The sequence below is a fragment of the Prionailurus bengalensis genome, chromosome A2 (genome assembly GCF_016509475.1).
Source record: "Prionailurus bengalensis isolate Pbe53 chromosome A2, Fcat_Pben_1.1_paternal_pri, whole genome shotgun sequence".
Taxonomy (NCBI): Eukaryota; Metazoa; Chordata; class Mammalia; order Carnivora; family Felidae; genus Prionailurus; species Prionailurus bengalensis.
The window spans coordinates 705,471-724,487 of NC_057348.1; the positions used below are offsets into that span (position 1 = coordinate 705,471).

The 19,017-nt window shown below is 64.2% G+C and overlaps 1 protein-coding gene across 1 annotated transcript in view; it reads right to left on the minus strand.

Moving 5' to 3' along the window:
• Window positions 1-18,703: 18,703 nt before the first annotated feature.
• The window catches only part of LOC122488597 (translation initiation factor IF-2-like), a 31,800-nt gene continuing 31,486 nt past the window's right edge, over window positions 18,704-19,017 (minus strand). The window contains exon 2 of the transcript XR_006298654.1: window positions 18,704-19,015. The gene's annotated coding sequence lies outside the window, so the exon portion shown is untranslated. The remainder of the gene's footprint in view (window positions 19,016-19,017) is intronic.

The following is a 19,017-nucleotide window of genomic DNA, read 5'->3' on the forward strand; positions in this document are numbered from 1 at the left end:
CCATCTGTTGCCTCACAGTCCGTTTATGGCTTTGCGAAAGGCACGTGTCCGGGGCTGGGGTCCCAGGGGCCTTCACCCCAGCCTAGCCCCAGGTGGGGGCACAGAGAGGCTGGGGGCCACCCAGCAGACCCTCTCAGATGCTTGTCGCCTCGGTGGTACCTCCAGGACCCAGCGTCTGGGGCACAGTTAGCGGGGAGGAAAGGCTGCCCGCTAATTCATGCGGCCGAGCAGGGCCCCACGACAGGACCTGCCTCTTAATGAAGCCAGTGGAGCCGCACAAAGACCCCTGTGTGCGCCCCGCCCGCCCTGCCCGGTGTCCCCGGATGGACGGTGACGCCCGTGCCGCGCACCCTGAGGATCCCCCACTCCACAGCGAGGACCCCAAGGCTCAGGTAGGGAGGAGGCCTGCCCCCCGCGGCTGTTTTCCCCAAGACCCCGCGTCGCGGGGAGGGACCCCGAGGGAGGGCTCAATGCAGGGATCGTGGGGCGGGATCTTAGCAAGTGACCTTAACTTTCTTATTTCAAAAAAAACTTACTGAGATATAATTCACATAGCACACCATTTCACGTACAACCCAGGCGCTCGGGGGGCCCGGTCGGTTAAGCGTCCGACTTCGGCTCCGGTCACGATCTCGTGGCCTGTGGGCTCGAGCCCCGCATCGAGCTCCGTGCTGACCGCTCGGAGCCTGGAGCCTGCTTCGGGTTCTGTGCCTCCCTCTGCCTCTGCCCCTCCCGCCACCCGTGTTCTGTCTCTCAAAAATAAGTAATAGGACATTTTTTAAAATGAAAAAAAAATTAAGTACGGTTCCACAATTTCTTTTTTTTAATTTTTTTTTTAATTTTTTTTTCAACGTTTTTATTTATTTTTGGGACAGAGAGAGACAGAGCATGAACGGGGGAGGGGCAGAGAGAGAGGGAGACACAGAATCGGAAACAGGCTCCAGGCTCTGAGCCATCAGCCCAGAGCCCGACGCGGGGCTCGAACTCACGGACCGCGAGATCGTGACCTGGCTGAAGTCAGACGCTTAACCGGCTGCGCCACCCAGGTGCCCCTGGTTCCACAATTTCTAGTACATTCACAGAGTGGTGCAACCATCACCTCTCTCCAATTCCATCACTCCAAAGGAAGCCCCGCCCCTATCACCAGTCACCCCCATCCCCCATCCCCCACGAGCCCCCTTCCCATCCGTGGATGGGCCCGTTCCGGACGTTTCACCCACGCGGACTCACACCCCGTGGGGCCTCTCGTGTCGGGTTCCCTCCCTGAGCGTCGTGTGTTCAGGGTCCGTCCGCGGGGCGGCGGGGGTGGGCGCCTCGTTCCCATGCGTGGATATATCACATTTTGTTTAGGCACCAGCTTATGGACATTTAAGGGACTTCCAGTTTATTAAGACAAAGTTTTAGCACAAGAGGACCTCGGATGGGTAAGGACAAAAATAGCTTTGTTCCACCTCAGGGTCTTGGCACATGTTGTTCCCCTGGGTCGTGTACCCTTCCTGCAGGTCACCGATCACTGGTCCGCTCTCTCCCTGAGACCTTTCAGATTAGGTCACACGTCCTCTCTCGACGTCCCTGGCCGAGTGGCCACTTCCCCCCCCCCCCCCAATGTGGCATTTCTGATTCTTCCCTGTTCTCCCCCGGAGACTGGGAGTTCCCAGGGGGCAGGGTCAGTCCTGTATGGTCATCACCGGGACCCAGTGCCCACACTTGGGAGACCCCCCTTGGGCTTGTCATCTGCTATGTGCACAGGCACGTACACGCGTGTGCAGAGGAACCCCCAGCCGCTCGCGCCCACGCACGCCCCTTACCGCTGGACACTTGCATTCAGGGCCTGGGTCACTGGCCACCATCCACTGCCTCAGGGGCCACCGTCAACATGAGGAGGGGCTGCGTTGTGCACAGTGGGGACCCTGACCCTGTGGCCCCCACCCCGGCCTCTCTGCAGGCCCCCTGGGCAGCCGTCTGTATGCGGGCCCCTGAGCAGAGGGGACTCGATTTCCCTCCCGGGGTGCCCGGGTGCCCCGCCACGGGGAGGGGGTCTGGGAGGTGGGGAGGGGGCGTCCTGAAGTCCCCGCAGCATTTCCGGCTGCTCTGGGATGGAGGCGTATCTCCTTGCCACGTGCACCCGGTTAGATTTGCTGTTGTATTGCTTTGGGGGGGGGTCAGGCCTCAGCCTCAGGATGGGGGCCTGGTTGCCCCTCTCCATCTCCACTGGGGAAAAAGCCGCAAGGCCCCAGTGCCCCTCACACTCAGGGCTGACCGGGACCCCCTGATTTTAGGGGTCCCGTGACACAGCTGGAAGCCCATGCTTCTGTATCCCGCTTCAAGGAAGGTCCTCACCCCAGTTCCTCCCCGCCTCCCTGGGCGCGCCCCCTCCCCCAGGGCCACTGCCAGGCTTGCACCTTCCCAGTTAGCTTCCCTCCCTCCCCCTCCCTTGCTCCTCAAGGCCCCAGGTCTTGTCTGTCTCCTCCTCTAGACTGTCAGCTCCCTGAGGGTGCGGAATTTTGTCTGTCCTGGTTGCCGCTGCGTCCTCAGTGCCTAGAATGTGCCGGGTACACAGTAGGCGCTCAGTGAATTCTTGTTGATGAATGAATGAATGGATGGATGGATGAGGCAGCTGCCTGATTAGGAGGCAGAACGTAACACACGGATGGTGTTCCCAATGCCAGCGTCGGCGCCCCCAACGAGCAGTAAGTGTGCACCTACTGTGTGCAGCGGTCAGTGCTGGGCCCTTCCTGGGTCTGCGCGGCCTCCGGGCCCAGTATCCGGGGGACTTTCAGGCCATGGTCGGCGCCCCTGATCCAGGCTGCAGGTGGCCAGGCGGCCACTGATGGGCGAGGAAAAAAGCAAGTTCACAGCCCAGAAGCCCCCGAGGAGCCATCAGTCACTGCACGGTAACACACAAGCCGGAAATTAAGTGGACGCAGCCAGGCAGGTGTGGCCAGCAGGGCAGACTGCCCCCGGAGCGGTTCCTGTCCCCTCCAGGTCCCCGACCCCAGCTGCTGGGCCACAGGCATCGCTACTAGCGCAACTCGGGCCAGGTCACCGGGCTGGGGCAGGGGTGTGGGCCGGAGGGGGAGGGGCCGGAGGGGGAGGGGCCTGGGCGCCAAGCACAGGACAGATGGCAGGTCCAGCACAGACAAAGGCACAGAGACCGGACTGATGCACAGCCCAGGCTGTGGTGGAGGCTGTGGGGGGCGGGGGGACCACAGGGGAGGCTGGGGGGGGGGCTGCAGAGGAGGGGGGGCGGGGGAGCCAGTGGGGCAGCACTGGAAGCCAAGAGGAATGGACTCTGGAGGGTGGGGGCTGCCGGGCACCGGGACCTGCACCCCCACCCTCACCCTCACCTGCTGGAGCAGAACCCCCGCAGTGTCCCCCCCCCCCGCAGGCCGTCTCTACACTTACTGGGACCTCAGGGTTGCTCAGGGGCCAGAGACCGGGCTGTTAGGGGTGAGCCCCCTCCCGCTGCGGCCAGAGGTTGGGAGAAACTCTGGGGGGCTGTGTACTGACCCACCCGGCTGATGGAGAAACAGAGGCTGAGAGGCTGGGGGCCTCATGGACAACGCAGTCTTCGGGGGGCACCGAGTGGTCGGGGAGGCGGCTCTCCTGTTCATTGGACAGAGGCCCCCCCCCCCCAGGCCCCACTGGTCCTTGGAGTGAGTCCAGGGTGACCCCGGGCCTCTGTGGGATCAGGATTTGGCCTGGGGCAGCCCAGGACATGAGATCAGAGGTCCCCCCACTCCCCCAGCAGGCAGGAAACATTCCTTGGGTCCCTGTGTTGGGGACCCCTGGGGCCTCCCTCTCCCTGAAGCTCTGATGTGCTGTGCGGGTTGGGGTTTAGGGGCCCAGGAGCCCGGCTGTGGTTCCGGTCCAGACCCCCCTTCCCCCCCACCCTGTGCTGTGGTTCTGGTCCAGACCACCCCACAGGCGGTGCGGCCTTGCCTCTGGGCCTGGGGCGCTGGCCCGGCTCCCAGGGTGGGGGACGCTTCCAGGGGAGATCCAGAAAAGTTATTTCCCAGGACCCTCCTCCCCCGTGGCCTCTCAAACCCCAGCTCCCGAGGGGGCGCACTGATGGGGGGCAGGGGGGCCGCGAGGGCAGAGGGGCTGTGGGTTGCGGTGGGCGCTTCCCCGAGCCCCCACCCCCTCCCCCGCCAAGACTCCTCCCCGGCCGCCTCCCCCGCGCCGGTTTGCAGGCTCTAAGTGCTTAAAAGCCTCCTGCGGCCGGGAGCAGCGGCGCGGGTGGAGGCGGGGGGCTGGCAGGGGGCCCGGGGCGCCCCTCCGGAAAAGGCCTTGAGCCTGAGACAGGCGGGGAGGCCAGGAACCGCCCGCGCCCCGCACCCCACGCCCGGAACACAGGGCCCGGACCCCCCGCCCCGCCCCGCGCCCCCAGGTCCCTCCCCCGGGGCCTCCCCCAAGCCCCCTCTTCCCGCCTCCGTGCCTCTGCCCGCGCTGGTCCCCCACCGGGCCCTCTGTTGTTCCCTGCGCTCCGCATTCGGGTCCCAGCTCCTCGCCCGGGACCTCAGTTTCCCCATTTACAGACTGCGGCGGGCGGGCCGGTGGGCGTGAGCTCCTGTCTCTGGGGTGGGGAGGAGGCGGCAGGGGAGGCCGGTCCGGGCCAGCCTCGTGGAAACTGGGTCCCGCCCCAACCCCGCCTTCCTCCAGTGGGATCTCCCTCCCCCGGTTTACCCTTCTGCTCCGCAGAGGAAACCGGTCTCAGACCCATTTCACAGACGGGAAGGCTGAGGCCAGAGGAGGGTCACGCCCAGTCCCAGGCCCCACAGCTGGCACCCCGCTGCCGCTGGCCCCATTAGCTGGGGGGGGGGGGGATGGGGGAGGGCCTGATGTCCTCAGTCCCGGTGGGCAGGGCAGCACAGGCAGTCTGGAATAGTCCTTACGATGTGGATTCAGTGTGGGCTCTGAGGAGCCTGCAGGCCTGGGGCGGCTGGACTGTCCTCGTGGGGCTGCATAGATGAGAGCCTGTGATTGCCCTGCTGCGGGGGAGGGGGCAGGCACCCCCCACCAAAGGCCTCTCTTTGGGGCCTGCTTGGCAAGGCCCACTGGCCTCTGGCAGAAGGGGGTTCAGGCCCCTCTCTGCGCCGTTGCCTGCCCCGCTCCGCCCCTCCCCTGCCAGGCACCAGAATTATGGTTTGCAATATCTCTGCTCCCCTGTGCGGCCTGAGTGTTAATGAGGCGCCTGCTGCCGGAGCCCCGCACCCTGGGGGGCGTCATTAGCATCATCCCTCACACCCACCCCCAGATGCCACTGTGGCCAGGAGGGGAAACTGAGGCACGGAGAGGTTAGGTGCTGCCCCGGCTGAGACAAATTCCAGGTTCCAGCACAGCCCTGGCCCCCCTACCGTGGATGAGCCCCCAGTTTGCTCATCTGGAAAACGGTGCGGTAGAGGCACAAGGTGGGAGCTCAGAGCCTGGGGTTCCTTTTGTTTTTTTTTAAGTTTATTTATTTGAGTAACGTCTACACCCGACATGGGGCTCGAACTCACAACCGGGGGAGCAAGAGTCACACGCTCTTCAGACAGGGCCAGCCAGAGGACCCCAGAGCCTGGGGTTCTTGATGACCTGACTAGTTGCCCCCATAAGAGTGGCCCTTCTGGTGCCCCCCTCCCTGCGCGGCCCCACCGTCTGGCACAAAGTCAGGGCCCTCAGCGAATGTTTGTTGAATGACTCAGCGTTTTGTGCATGGACTCTGAATCAAGTGCTCTTTCACTCCAACTGGGAGAGACCGGAGGTGCCGGCCTCATTCTCCACTGTTCACTCCTTAGGGCATGCCTGGCATGGGGGGGGGGGGGGGTTGGCGGGGAACAGCCTCTCTCTGATAAGGGGGACAGCGGGGGCACCGCAGGAGTCAGCTATGCTGGCTGGCAGATCTTTAAATTAAAATACATATATACACCAGATAAATAAACCCGGCCCACATCCTGGTGACAAGCAGAATTAAATCGCCCGGTTGGGGACCTGGCAGCGATGGCTGGGGGGCGGGGGGGCAGTGGTGGAGGGGTGGGGAAACATCACTGGCTCCGTTTTCATTCTCTGACTGTCCCCACTCCTGTTGGTGAACGTTCCCACAGCCCTGCAGCCTGCTGGGCACTTGGGGAGACACTTAGGGGATCAGGACGTGATGTGGAGTCCAGGGGTCCCACAGGCCCAGGTTGGGGCGAGGCCAGCTCCTCAGCTGGGGGGTCCCTGGGTAAGTCACGTGCCCCCATCCGAACAGGGGACACTCTGCCCCGCCACCGAGTGCTGTGACAGGGCACAGACCAAGTTTGAGTCCTGGCTCGGCCCCTCACGGGCGGGGATCAGCCGCAGACCCTCCTTGGGAGCCCCTGGTTGCGCCCCCCTCCCCCCACCCCCCCATCATGTTGGACGCCAGGGAGACCCCATTCGAGCCCGCAGGGGAGGCGCCGTTGGGGCCCACACTGCTGTGGGGTCCTCCCTGGCCCCTTCCCTCTGCCGGAGCTTGGCCCGTAGGGGCGGAGGAGTGGGAAGGGAGTTTTCAATTAAGGAGCAGCTAATCGCCAGGCAGCAAGGGCCGTTCTGGGGCCCAGTAAATCTATTATGAAAAGCCTCTAAATGTATGTAAAACCAGCCTCTGACAATCCAGGGATTAGGCCACCGGGAGGGGAAACCGAGGCGAGGGCCGGCTGGTGGATTAACGGAGCAGGGTCTCTCGGGGGTTGTGGGGAGCGGTCCCCGGGAGTCGGGGCAGAGGGAGAGAGGTCTTCCTCTGCAGAAGCCAGCACCCATTTTGTAGATGGGGAAACTGAAGTCCCGACAGGCCGAGACCCAGAGCGGAGGAGCCTCACCCAGCACACCTGCCGGACTGCACGCGGGGCGCCCCAGAGTGCACCCCTGTCCAGCGGTGGCCTCGGTCCCCACCTGCTGCTGCCCCCTTTGAGGCACCCCGACGTGGCAAGGTGGCCTGGATGGTCTGAAAGATCGGGAACCGCAGACAGGGGCGTTTGCCCCCACAAAGCTGCCAGCGAGCCCCGCCCCCGGCCCAGGAGGAGCCCCCAGGGGAGGCACGGGATCCCTGGGCACGGTGGCTGTGCCTGTACCTCCCACCCCGAGTCCCAGGAGCCGCAGGTGGAGGCCCAGCCTGAGCAGAGGCTGGGCTGGGAGGAGGGGCTGGCAGAAAGGATTTTGTGCCTCCTCCTGAGGGTCACAGGGGGCCCTGGGCGGGGGTGGGGGGGTTAGCCCAAGGGGTCCTGGCCTCCGTCAGAATCTGTTGTGGGAACATTGACCCTACTTCCCTCAGGGGTTCAGTTTCCCCAGCTTGCCCCCCCCCCCTCCCCGGCTCCCCCAGTCCCATCCAACCCTCAAGGTCTACACGCCCCCTAATTATCCTGCCAGTGATTCCCTCCCCCTGGGATGACAGTTCCACCTGCAGAAACCCTTCCAGGCACCCAGGTGTGTGGGGAGGCCCGCCCGGCCCTGCGCCGCAGCCGTTCCTATGGGGCTGGGGGCAGCAGCTGGCGGGCCCTCCCCGGGCCCCTGGTCTGTCTCTGGTCCGGCCACCCGTGTGAACCTGCCGCTCGGGGGCTGGGGAGTGAACAGGAGGTGAGCGATTCCTGGGCCAGGGCCCCCAGATCCCTCTGGGCCCAGGTGACATTGTGTGACCAGTGGGAGTGGGGAGTGACCAGTGGGGGGGGGACCAGGTGGTTCTGGGCCTCGCTGGGCTGCCCGGCTCTCGCCGTGTGATGTGAGCGGATGTTCGCGCCTCCCCATGACTCGGTTTCCCCATTGTCACCACCACGGATGGCTGGAAGCTGTTCCCGGCACGGGGGCGGGGGGGATCGGAGGGAGGATGTTGGGGGGCCCCGCTCCCCCCTCCCGGCCGTCAGTCAGGCCCGCCGGGCCCCTTCAAGCCGTCACGGCCCAGCAGTGGCCGGGGGAGGGATTACCCAGCCTGTCCAGGATGGACTGAAGTGGAACCGAGGCTGACGAGCGGAACGCGCCCCCGCGGGCCCCGCCTGCGCGCCTTTGTCTGCGCCCGGCCCCGCCCCCCGCCGCGGACAGCGCCCCGGGTGCTGAACCGCGCCGCCCGTCGCCGGCCACCGAGCCGCGGCCAAGGCCGGCACGAAGCAGCCGCGGCCCGCGTGGGGCCGCGCTCCAGCCCTCTCCGGGCTCAGCTTCCCCGTCTGTGGCATGGGTGCGCCCGCGGAGGGCTGAAGGGGGGCTGTGTGGGCAGAGGCGGCGGGGGGCACGGAGGCCTTTCCCAGGGGTGCTCGGCCGCCCCTCCGCCCAGGCGCCCCACCGACCCTTTGTCCGGGAAATGCGAGGTGGCAGGGAGAACGGATCTGCTCGCCGCCTGAAAGGCGCCGCAGCAAATACTGTTGACCCCCGACCCCGGCCCCCTAATCCTGGGCTGAGGCCCTCACTGGGAGGGGCCCTGAGAGCGGGGCCGGGCCTGACCCCCCGCCCCAGGCGCCAAGGGGGGCTTCCGGGTGAGGGTCGCAGGGGCTTCAGGGGAACATAGCTGCCCCGTTGGCCACGTGTCTGGTCACCACCCCGCGGAGCCCACAGGAGAAACTGAGGGCAGGCAGAGCTCTCAGAAGCCCCCAGGCCCCGGGGCGGGGGGGGGGGGTTTGCGCTGGAATCAGGTCCCTGCCACCTGCAGGCTGGGTGACCGCTGGGCCAACAGCTGCCGTCTCTGAGCCTCAAAACGGGACGTTCCAGGAGGTCCGGCCTGACCTGCCTGGAAGGGAGCCTATCGCTATGGGGGGCATCTGGCCTCTACCTGGCTCTGTGCCTCAGTGGAACCTTCTGGGGCAGGGGATGGCTATGGGGGTACGTGGCCTAGGTGCCCCCTCTAAGAGGGCTCCAGGAATCACTCCCCTGAAGTACAGGGAGGAACTTTCCCACCTCCGCCCTCCCCTGCTCTACATTCCTCCATAGCTCCCACTGTCTTCAAGACGGTTTTTCCCACCTGGACAAGGCCTGGCCACCGAGCTTGGTGACCTGGGCTCACCTCTCAGCTCCCCTTCCTTGGGCCAGCTCTCTCCTCTCTGGGCCTCCCCAGTGGACAGAGAGGGTGAGGAAGATAACACAAGGAGCCACATTAACCAGGCTGAGCCCAGGGCCAGGCACACAGCAGGCACTACTAGGTGCGCCTCAGGGGGCTGCTGGATGGCACCTCTCTGCCTCCACTGCCACCGCAGGGCTGGCCGGGGAGGAGCTAAGACCGTCGGAGTCAGGGCTCTCCGGGAAGAGGCTCTCCGGGAAGAGAGGCCCGGGTGCACGAATGCAGGGAGGGTGGTGTCCTTGCTTCTGCCGTGGCAACTTAGCCCCTCACCTCCCAGCCCCTTGGGGGCCGGCGCTAGAAGCTTCCACTGAGGATTAAACCGTGCTCCATTGCTGGCCGGAATGCGTTCGCACGCTCGGGTGCCCCTGTGCTCCCCGGCGGCCACGTGTCTGTTCCATCCTGCCGAGCTGTTCCCCACAATCAATTTCAATTTGGCCTGGGCCCTGCCTCTGCAGCCAACCCTCCTTGGGGGCTCGGGTTGGGGAGGAGGAAGCGGTGACTTCCCCGACCTCCCCTGCTAGACCCCGGGACCTGTCTGGTGACAAGAGGGCTCTGCTGTTGCTGCCCCTTTCTGGGCCTCCGTTTCCCCAGAATGGTGGGATGAGGGGGGGAATAGGGCAGTCTGGGGCCAGCTCTGCTCTCAGCCAACCTTGTGCGTTTCTGGAGCGCCAACTGTGTCCCGGATCCCGGGTTGAATGCCAGGAACCCAGTGGGAACCAACGTGGAAAAACTGGAATTAATCAGGGTCAGGTGGTGTGTAGGGCTTTCCTGCCAGGGGAATTGCCTGTGCAAAGGCCCTGAGGCAGCAAGGAACACAGGCCCCGGGAGAGCACAGGAGGCCCATGTGCTGGAAGCAGGTAAGAAAAGAGGAGCAGAGGGGGGGCGGGTGGAGCTTGGTGATGACATTACCCAATGATAACAGCCGGCAGTTATTGAGCACCTACTGCATACAAACCTTGACCTATGGGCTCCACCTGCCTCACCTCCCTGGAACCTCACAGCCCCCCTATCATTACACACCCACTTTGTAAGGGAAGAAACGGGAGGCCACAGGGACGAGGCTGCCGGCCAGGGCTACTGGGTGGGTGGCAGAGCTGGGTTTGGTCCCAACTCAGACGGAAGCAGACAGTGGTGTGGACCCTTCGCCAACACCCCCCCCCCCCCCCCCGCTACTCATGTCCTCCCCGGAGTCACTGCCTCACTCCCCGCCCATCTCTGGGGTCCGGAGGAAGGACACATGAATGCGGGTCTCAAGTTCTTCGAGTTTGATTGGGACTCACTTGCCCTTCTGTGTGACCTTGGGGACGGGCCCGCCTAGCCCTTCTGTGCCTCAGTTTCCCAGTCTTACAAGGAGACTGTGGGCCACCCTTCTCTCTAAGGTGAGCTGGGGGAAGGGTAGAGGCGCCCCCCGGCATGGCTCTGCGCCCCGCAGCCCTGCTCAGGCCCCACCCCCCTGCAGCCGTGGGAGAGGGGGGACCTTTTCCCTGCCGCGCGCCCTGGGAGCCCTGTTTGGGCCCCTTGTGGCTCCTGGCTCGGGCCACCACTAGGTGGAGCGAGGAGGCCGGTGGAGACTGGGCGTGGGCGGCCTTGGCTTCAGAGCCGCGGAGGCCACGCCGGGAGCTGGCAGGTCGCACGGGCGCTTCTGGGTGAGCTCCCACGAAGCCTCCACACTCTGTCCGGGGGACAGCGGCCCTAAAAGGGGTGCAGCGCCCGCTGGACAGTCCGCAAGGGAGGCACATGGACGGCGGGGCGGCGTCCAGGGCAAGGAGAGGACCCACCACGGGGCCCAACCTTGACCCCCCCACCCCTGACCCAGCTGCCGCGTGCAAATGGCAGGGCAGCGGCCCGGGCGCGGGTTCAGAACCGGCCATTCCCGGCACCCTCCCGCTGCCTGACGGCGGGGAAGCCAAGGCTGGATGCCCAGCTTGCGGGTGGGGGCTGCGAGCGCCCTTTCGAGCGAAGGCGCTGCCGAGGCTGCGTGGGACTCCTCAGGACGCCCTCCCGCCCACAGGCAGGGACCTGGTGATACAGTGGACAACTGGGCTTCTCTGACGAGCTTCAGCCGAAACGTAAAGAATGAGAGATACCGGGGGGGAGGCGACATTCTGCACCGAGGGGCAGCCTCGCCAGGGCCCCAGGCGGCGTCTTGAATGTGTGGGTCCTGGAGACCCGGTGGGAGGGGTGGGGGCAGGGCCAGCCTTGTAGGCCCCGGTGGGGCTTGAGTTTTACGTGGAGGGTACCGGGGAGCCATGGTGGGCGAGAGCAGGAGAGTGATGCGATCTACGTTCCTTCGTTTCACAGCTCCCTGAGGCTGCCTCGGGACGGGCTGTCGGAGCAGAATGGAGGCCAGTGAGGACCCGGGGGGAGGTTGGGTGGGGGTCCGGGCAGGGACAGAGCAGGACAGCTCAGAGATGTGGGTGGCCTGAGTGAGCTCGGGTGCGGGCAAGTCTTCAGGCCGAACCCACCAGAGCCTCAGGGTCGGATCCAACCCCAACCCCCTTGGGGGACCCATTTTCCACAAGAGGAAGTTGAGGCACAGAAGGTTCAGTCACTCACAGCACATCTGGGGGGCCCTTCTGGGAGTCAGCACAGCTGGGATGGCCTTCTGTGTGTTAGCGTGTCTGGGGCCCCCTTTGGGGTAACAAGTACACATGGGGGCCATTTTCTGTGTCCTGGGCCACAGAAAGGCCACATGGCTCTGGACCCCATTGTCATGTTCCCTTTGAGGAGAAGCCCTTAATCCAGTCTTCCCTCAGGATGCAGCCTGTTGTGGGGACCGAACAGGCTTAGGTTTCAGTCCAGCGTTGGATCCAACCTGAGGCTCCGGAAGGCAGGGGGCGGCCTAAGGCGCCGTCCCGCTCTGCCCCTGAACAGCGTCCCTGGCCACCCTTCCCACACGAGCTTAAGGCGCCAAGGGTCAGACCCTGCGCACCTGGCCCCACCCCTCCCCTTTGTTCCCTCAGAGCCTCCCACCAGTCTTGCCCCTGCCTCAGGGCCTTTGCACAGGCCGCACCCTTCCCCGTGTGTCCACCTTGACCAGCCAGGCAAAGAGCAGCCCCCCCTCCCCACCAGCCACCCATCTGTGGCCTGGTGCACCCTCGCCTACCTGCTGACACCCACTTTTATTTTCAGTGCAACAATATGACCAAGCACCCCAAGGTGCTTCCATAGGTGAACGAGGCACAGTCCCTTGCTTCCAGAAAGTTACATCAAGTACAAGACGCAAATATGTTTTAAAAACATGCAGCTCACACGAACAGAAGGAGCAAATCATTTCTTGTCCAGAAAAGCCAGTGATTCCTGCCTTTTAAATTGAGGTATAATTTGTGTATCGTGCAGTTCACCTGTTTAAAGTGTTTCAGCTGTTTTTAGCACACTCACAGTGTTGCGTAACCATCACCTCTATGTAATTCCAGAATGTTCTAGCAACCGAAAGAGCAGGCCTGTCCCCATTAGCTATCATTTCTCCACCCCCTCCCCCAGCCCCCGGCCCCCACGAGCCCCCTTCCCGTCCGTGGATGAGCCTGTTGTGGACGTTCCACTCGCGTGGCCTCACACCCCGTGTGGCCTCTCGTGTCTGGGCCCCTCCCTGAGCGTCGTGTGTTCAGGGTCCGTCCGCGGGGCGGCGGGGGAGGGCGCCTCGCTCCTGCTGGCGGCCGAGGGACGTGCGTGTACGTGGATGTTCCCATTCTTTTTGTCTTGTCCTTTTCTCCACATCGGTCAGGGTCCTGGTGACACACAAGGCTGGACGCCATACACAGGCAGCTGAATCTGACCCTTCCTCTCCCCGGGCCAGTGCCCTGGGCTGGGGTCCAGCAGGGACCCACCTCCGCCCCATCTGCCCCAGCCTGGGCAGCACTGACATGTGCCCACTGCCCTCACCCCAGTAACTGCCCCAAACTCCCTCCTTCTTGGGGCCTCTAGGGACTTTTCAGAACTGAAAATCAGGGGTGCCTGGCTGGCTCAGTTAAGCGTCCAACTCTTGATCTCGTGGTTTGCGGGATCGAGCCCCGTGTCGGGCTCTGTGCTGACAGTGCGGAGCCTGTTTGGGATTCTCTCTCTGCCCCTCCCCATTTGGCACTCTCTCTCTCTCTCTCAAAAGTGAATGAACTTAAAAAAACAAACTGAAAATCAGACGGTGACCATCCCGTGCCTAAAGCCCCCTGTGGCTCCCTGACACCCTCCATGTCAATCTGAATTCCGGGGCATGAACAGACATCCCTGCTGGCCACACGGCCAGGCCAGAAGATTCTCAGGAGGGTCCCAGAAGCTTCCTTCCACTAGGGGTAGCGGCTGGAGAGGGCTGGGGGATGAGGGCATTGTCCCTGTTTCCTGGGGAAGGGAACTTAGGCTTGGGGGACAAGATTAAGTCGGGGCCCCGGTGAGTCATATTCTCAGCTGCGTGAAGCGACGTCAGCGGGACCCCTTGGTGCCCACACCCCAGGGCCTGCTCGGCGTTTCTTCCTGCCTGGAGGGGAAGCGGCCCTGTGGGCGGCTCGGGGGACCCCCCCCCCCCCGCTGCTTCCGGGCTGGCGGTGAGGTGCGGTGCGACGCGCTCAGAGACCCTCTGAGACCTGCAGGAACGTCACGAGACTCATGAGGGCCCCGGGGGCCCCTGCCCTGCCTGGGTCAGGGGACAAAGGCCACCTCTTCCACTCGGCTGTTTCCCCACCCCCCACCATAATAGGATCGGGACGTTTGAAGTGACGAGGACGCGCGGAGGCTCCCACATAGAGAATACGACCAGAGGGGCTTAGAGGCGCCTTTGTGAGCCAGGCGGGTGGTGATGAAAGCACCATGAAATCCACGGTGTCACCGATGCCCCGCGACCGTGACAGGCCCCTTTACTTAGGGAAAAGGGGGAAAATCCCCGGTCGTATACGTGCATGTGAACACGTGTGTATATGCCAGGCTCCAGCCGCGGCAGAGGCCCCGGCAGCCCCCAAGGCTCCAGCCCCGAGGTGCCTTCTCGGCCGAGCGCCCGTGGCCGTGGCACCTGGCGGGAGGGTGCGGGGTGCCGGCGGGAGGGCATCGTGCTGAACGCTGCTTGCACAGCTCTGGGGACCGGGCCCTCGCGACCTTCAAGGCTTCCGGCCAAGGCTTCCTTGCACGTGGGCCCAGCTGACGGCGAGGTCATGCCTCGCCTGCGGGGGGACTTCTGAGGTCAGGGAGGAAAGGGGGCGCAGGGCGGGAAGGAGCGTCACGTTCTTAAACCGCTTTAAGATACTGCCTTCCAGTTCATTCATTTCCAGTGCACACTTCGTTTGTTCTAGTACATTCACAGAGCTGTTCGTCCATCAACACGCTGATTCTAGAACACCTGCATCCTCCCCTAAAGCAGCCCGTCCCCATCAGCCGTCACCTCCCCAGCACCCCCTTCTCCGGCCCCGGGCCCCCGCGAGCCCCCTTCCCGTCCCCGGATGAGCCCGTTCTGGACGTTTCACACACACGGACTCCCCCCGCCCCCCCGTGTGGCCTCTCGTGTCGGGTTCCCTCCCTGAGCGTCGTGTGTTTAGGGTCCGTCCTCGGAGCGGCGGGGGCGGGCGCCTCGCTCCTGCTCGCGGCCGAGGGACGTGTCGTGCGCGGTGGGCACGTTCATCTGTGCGCGTGAGCGCCCCCGGGGGACACGCTGTGCGTGCTGGTTCGCCCGTTGGTGGGCAGTTGGCTTGTGTCCCCTCTAGGTGTTTATTAAGGGGACGCTATTGCTGAAAACACTGGAACCGGCCCATGTCTTGGGTTTTAAGCCCTCACGCGAGGTCAGGAGCCCCCGGGCCGAGAGCGAAGCGTGAGTCCCTGCAGGGCTTGGGCGTGTGGGGGCAGCCGGGAGAAGCCCCGCGGGCTGGCAAGTGTGGGCTGCGGGTCTCCTCGGCAGGGTGCTCCACTGCCACCCCTGTCCTCGAGACCCCAGCGTCACTGTCGGCCACAGCCGCCTAACCGTGCTCGGTGCGCCTTCTCAGCGCAGGGCACCCGCCTGTCCCCGTAAAGGCGCCCGAGTCCGTACTCCTCCGTGGCGGCGGGCAGCCAGGTGTGTGAAGGGGGCCGCGTCCACAGCCCCCCGTCTCCCAACCAGAGCAGCAGGAGGCAACAGTCCTGTGGTCCCAGAGACTTGAGCTGGGGGCGGGGGGCGGGGAGCCAGGGCAGATGGCAGGTGGCGGGTGGGGGTTCCTGGCTGCAGCCTGGCAGGTGGACCAAAGCCCCTTGGGGCCAGAGGCAGGTAGCAGGGGCAAGACCCCGCCCTGCGAGCTGCCCTGCTCGGCGTGGGGGCGTCTGGGGGCGCCTGACTCTCCCTGCATCCTCGGCGACCACGTCCCTTCAGTTCCTTGGTGGGCAGGGGGATGCCTAGGTCCCGCCGACACGGGTCCGTCTCCTTCTCTTCCTGAAGGCGGTCTCTGAGCGGAGCAGAGACTTCACTGGGAGGCCGGAGGGGACACAGGAAGGCCAAGGGTTACGTGGCGGTGGGAGACACAGAGAGGGACAGAAAGGTGGAGGGACAGGTGACGGGCTGTGTGTGAGGTCTCGGGGCCAGCAGCCTCAGTCCTGGCTTTCCTGGCCTCCCTGAGCCCACCTCTTTGAACCTCGACGCCTGTGCTCACCCTGATCTGCTCTGCGGACTCAGGAGGCTGCCCGGCTCCCCTCTGGCTTCCAGGGTGGGCATAAGCAGCCAGGTTAGGGTCCTGGGGCCCAGGGGCTGACGGCTGCTCCCAGCATCCCAAAGCTTCTGGGGCATCCCCGTCGGGAGGCCCGCTGTGTATGAGGTATGGCCACAGAGGCTGGGGGTCGGGGTTCAGGCACCCATGGGACCGCCCCTCCTGAGCCCCCCAGGACCCCAGGAAGGGCCACCTGGCCTCATCCTGGAGCTCAGAGAGGGGCCCTTCGAACTCCAGGTCCCGGTATTTCAAAGGCTGGGAGCCCAGAGCCGGGAGCCTCAGGCACTGCCCTCAGAATATGACAGCACCTCTGGGGACCCTGCAGGTTCAGATGAGGAGCCCCAGGTCTCACTGTAGGGGACAGAGAGGGGAGGGCCCAGACATGCCGTCACGGTGGAACTGTGTCCCCTAGAAAGGTGTGTCCAAGTCCTAACGCCTCGAGTGGGCACAGTCCTCGTGCACGTGGTTGCGTTAACACAAGGTCGTGAGGCCAGGCCCCGGCCCGGTGACGGGGACCGTACCCCACGGTGTGTGCGCTCACAGGGGCGTGGGCCAGAGCCGGCACCCCTTTCCCTCCTGGCACCCGGGACAAGCGTCCAGCTGTGCGGGGCAGCCCCCAGTCACTCCTTTCCACCCCTGGGCAGGAGAGTGCAGCACGGTCCCCACAGCGGGACGGGGTCCCCACAGCGGCAGTGGCGCTGGGCTCAGGAGCCCGCCGTCTCTGGCCGCAGCCTGGCTGGCTCATGCTGCTGGCCCCCCGGCCCCTGGATCCTTGTTCCACCTGACAGATGGGGAGACCGAGGCCGAGGAGCCCCAGGGCTGGCGTCAGAGGGGTGCGTGGATTCCCAGACCCCCGCCCCCGCCCCCTGTCCCCCTCCGCTCCCAGGACGCTCTCCCTTCCGCGAGTTTGGGAAAGCTGGAGCTGTCTGGATTGAAATTCTTCAGCTGTGCTAGGCCAGCGGAGAAATCCAGAATGCATTGTTTAGACAGATGCCTTAAACCGCTCGGCAGGGGTGGGGGGGGTGGGGGGGTGGCGCAGGGGGGGCGTGAACAGCGATGGGAGGAGGGACTGCACTGGGAAGGTCATCCTTTTTTTCTGCAAAAAGGTCAGCCGCAGACGGTTGCCAAGGCAACGGCGGGCTTAAAGATGGAGGCTTAAAAAGAACAGCGGGTCCCCCCTCGGGCTGGGCTGTCCCGTGCGTCCCGTGTGCGAGGGGCCCGGCCGCGGGCTCAGGAGGCCTGGGGGCTGGGGCAGATCTCGGCCCTGCCCTGTCCGGGCCCCAGCTGAGGCCGCTGTGCACCTCGGTGTTCTCGGCTGTGGAAGGGGGCCAGTGTCCACACCCGGGCGGGACCCCCGAAGCCCGTCTGGGGTTGGGATGAACGGGCAGAGTCCCGGGGGGCCCTCCCCGGGGGAGCAGGCAGGGCAGGGAGGGGCTGGGGGTTCGGCCAGAGTCCCCGCATCTCGCCCCATGAGGACAAGCCGCCGCACGGAGGAGGCCGGGGTTCCCTGTCCCCCTTCTTAGAGCCCAGGACAGGGACCCAGCAGCCCCTCTGGGTCTGAACCAGACCGGAGGCTCACATTCGCAGACCTGAGGGCGGCGGTCCCAAAGGAGGAGGCCCCAGCAGGGATGGCACAGGCCAGAGAGCCCGGACAGTGGCCACTGTTCAGGGTGCGGGATTTGAGGGCCTTCCCAGCCAGCTGGGGGTTGGGTGCGAGCGGGCATCAGCCCTGGCGACTGGGGGCCTCTGCTGAAGTTCTGCTGGGATACACGGCATTGTCTACATCTCTCTCCCTGGAGGGCAATCTGGACTGGGCGGGCCACGTACCTTAGGCTACAGTGTCTGTGACCATTGTTGTTGAACAGTGACCTCGCTGTCCCTTTCAGCGTAAACAGCGGAATTAGGAAGGCAGCTTTTTCATGGAGATGAAATTCACACAACATACAAGTAATCACTTTTATATGTACAATTCAGTGGCACTTAGTACATTCACAGAGCTGTGCAACCATCACCTCTATCCAATTCTGGAACATTCCATCACCCCCAAAGGAAACTCCGTCCCCGTCACTAGTCACTCCCCACCCCCCACCTTCTCCAGTCTCTGGCCCCCACGAGCCCCTTCCCGTCCGTGCACGGGCCTGTTCTGGACGTTTCACACACACGGACTCACAGCCCGTGTAGCCTCTCGTGTCGCGTTCCCTCCCTGAGCGTCGTGTGTTCGGGGTCCATCCGCGGGGCGGCGGGTGTGGACGCCTCACTCCTGCTCGCGGCCTAGGGACGTGCCCGTGTGTGGTTATAAAAAGGTAACTTTTTCGAAAACTTGTGTTGGGACGGGGTTCCCAGGGACTCGCCATCTGGGTGAACTGGGAGCCCCAGGGATAGCGGAGGGCCCCAGATGGTGTTTGTGGCTACAGGTGTCTGGGTCACCCATTGCCCCAGGCTGCCCTGGGGGCCTTCCAGTCAGGCTGGCCGTGGCCGTGGCCGTGGCCGGTGGGTCAGCAAGCAGATTAAGGCAGACCTGCAGTGGGTTTTCAGAGGCCTCACGAGCTCGTCCCGTGTGCTGGGCCTTGTGCCTGGTTCCCGGGAATCACGTCGGTGGGCCACGCCTCCTCCGAGGCTCCAGGGGAAGGCTCTTCCTGCCTCTTCCAGCTCCTGTCGTCCCATTGTTCCTTGGCTGTTGGCCTGTCCCTCCAATCTCCGCCTCCATTGTCAAGTGCTCTTCTCCTATCTCTTAGAAAAACACTTGTCGCTGGGTTTGGGACCTACCCTGATCAGGATGATCTCTTCTTGAGATCCTTAATAACATCTGCAAAAAACCTTTTTTTATAAGTAAGCTCAAGTCTGACTTGGGCTCAGGTCATGGTCTCCTGGTTTGTGAGTTCGAGCGCCACGTCGGGCTCTGCGCTGACAGCCCGGAGCCTGGAGTCTGCCTCAGATTCTGTGTCTCCCTCGCTGCCCTCCCTGCTTATGTTCTCTCTCTCAAAAATAAATAAACACTTAAAAATTTTTTTTTAAAAAAGAAGTAAGCTCAAAATCAGTTTCCAGGGTTTATAACATGGACGAGTCTTTTTTGGGGCAGGGAGGGTCCCCAGGCAGAGCAGGAAGAGGCCAGGCATACAGGCCCGGATCCCTAGGGAGCCAGGTATGTTTCCAAATGTTCTGTGGCCTCTCTGCAGCTTGCGGGCAGACTCGGGTCGTTCCCCGAAAGTTCCAGAGGCCCGGTGTCGCCGCTGTCATGCGACCTTGGTGTCGGGACAGCACGGAGCATCATGTCACCCAGGGTTTGCCGTGCTGCTGTCTCCACAGCTCCTGGGATTCTGCACGTGGCCT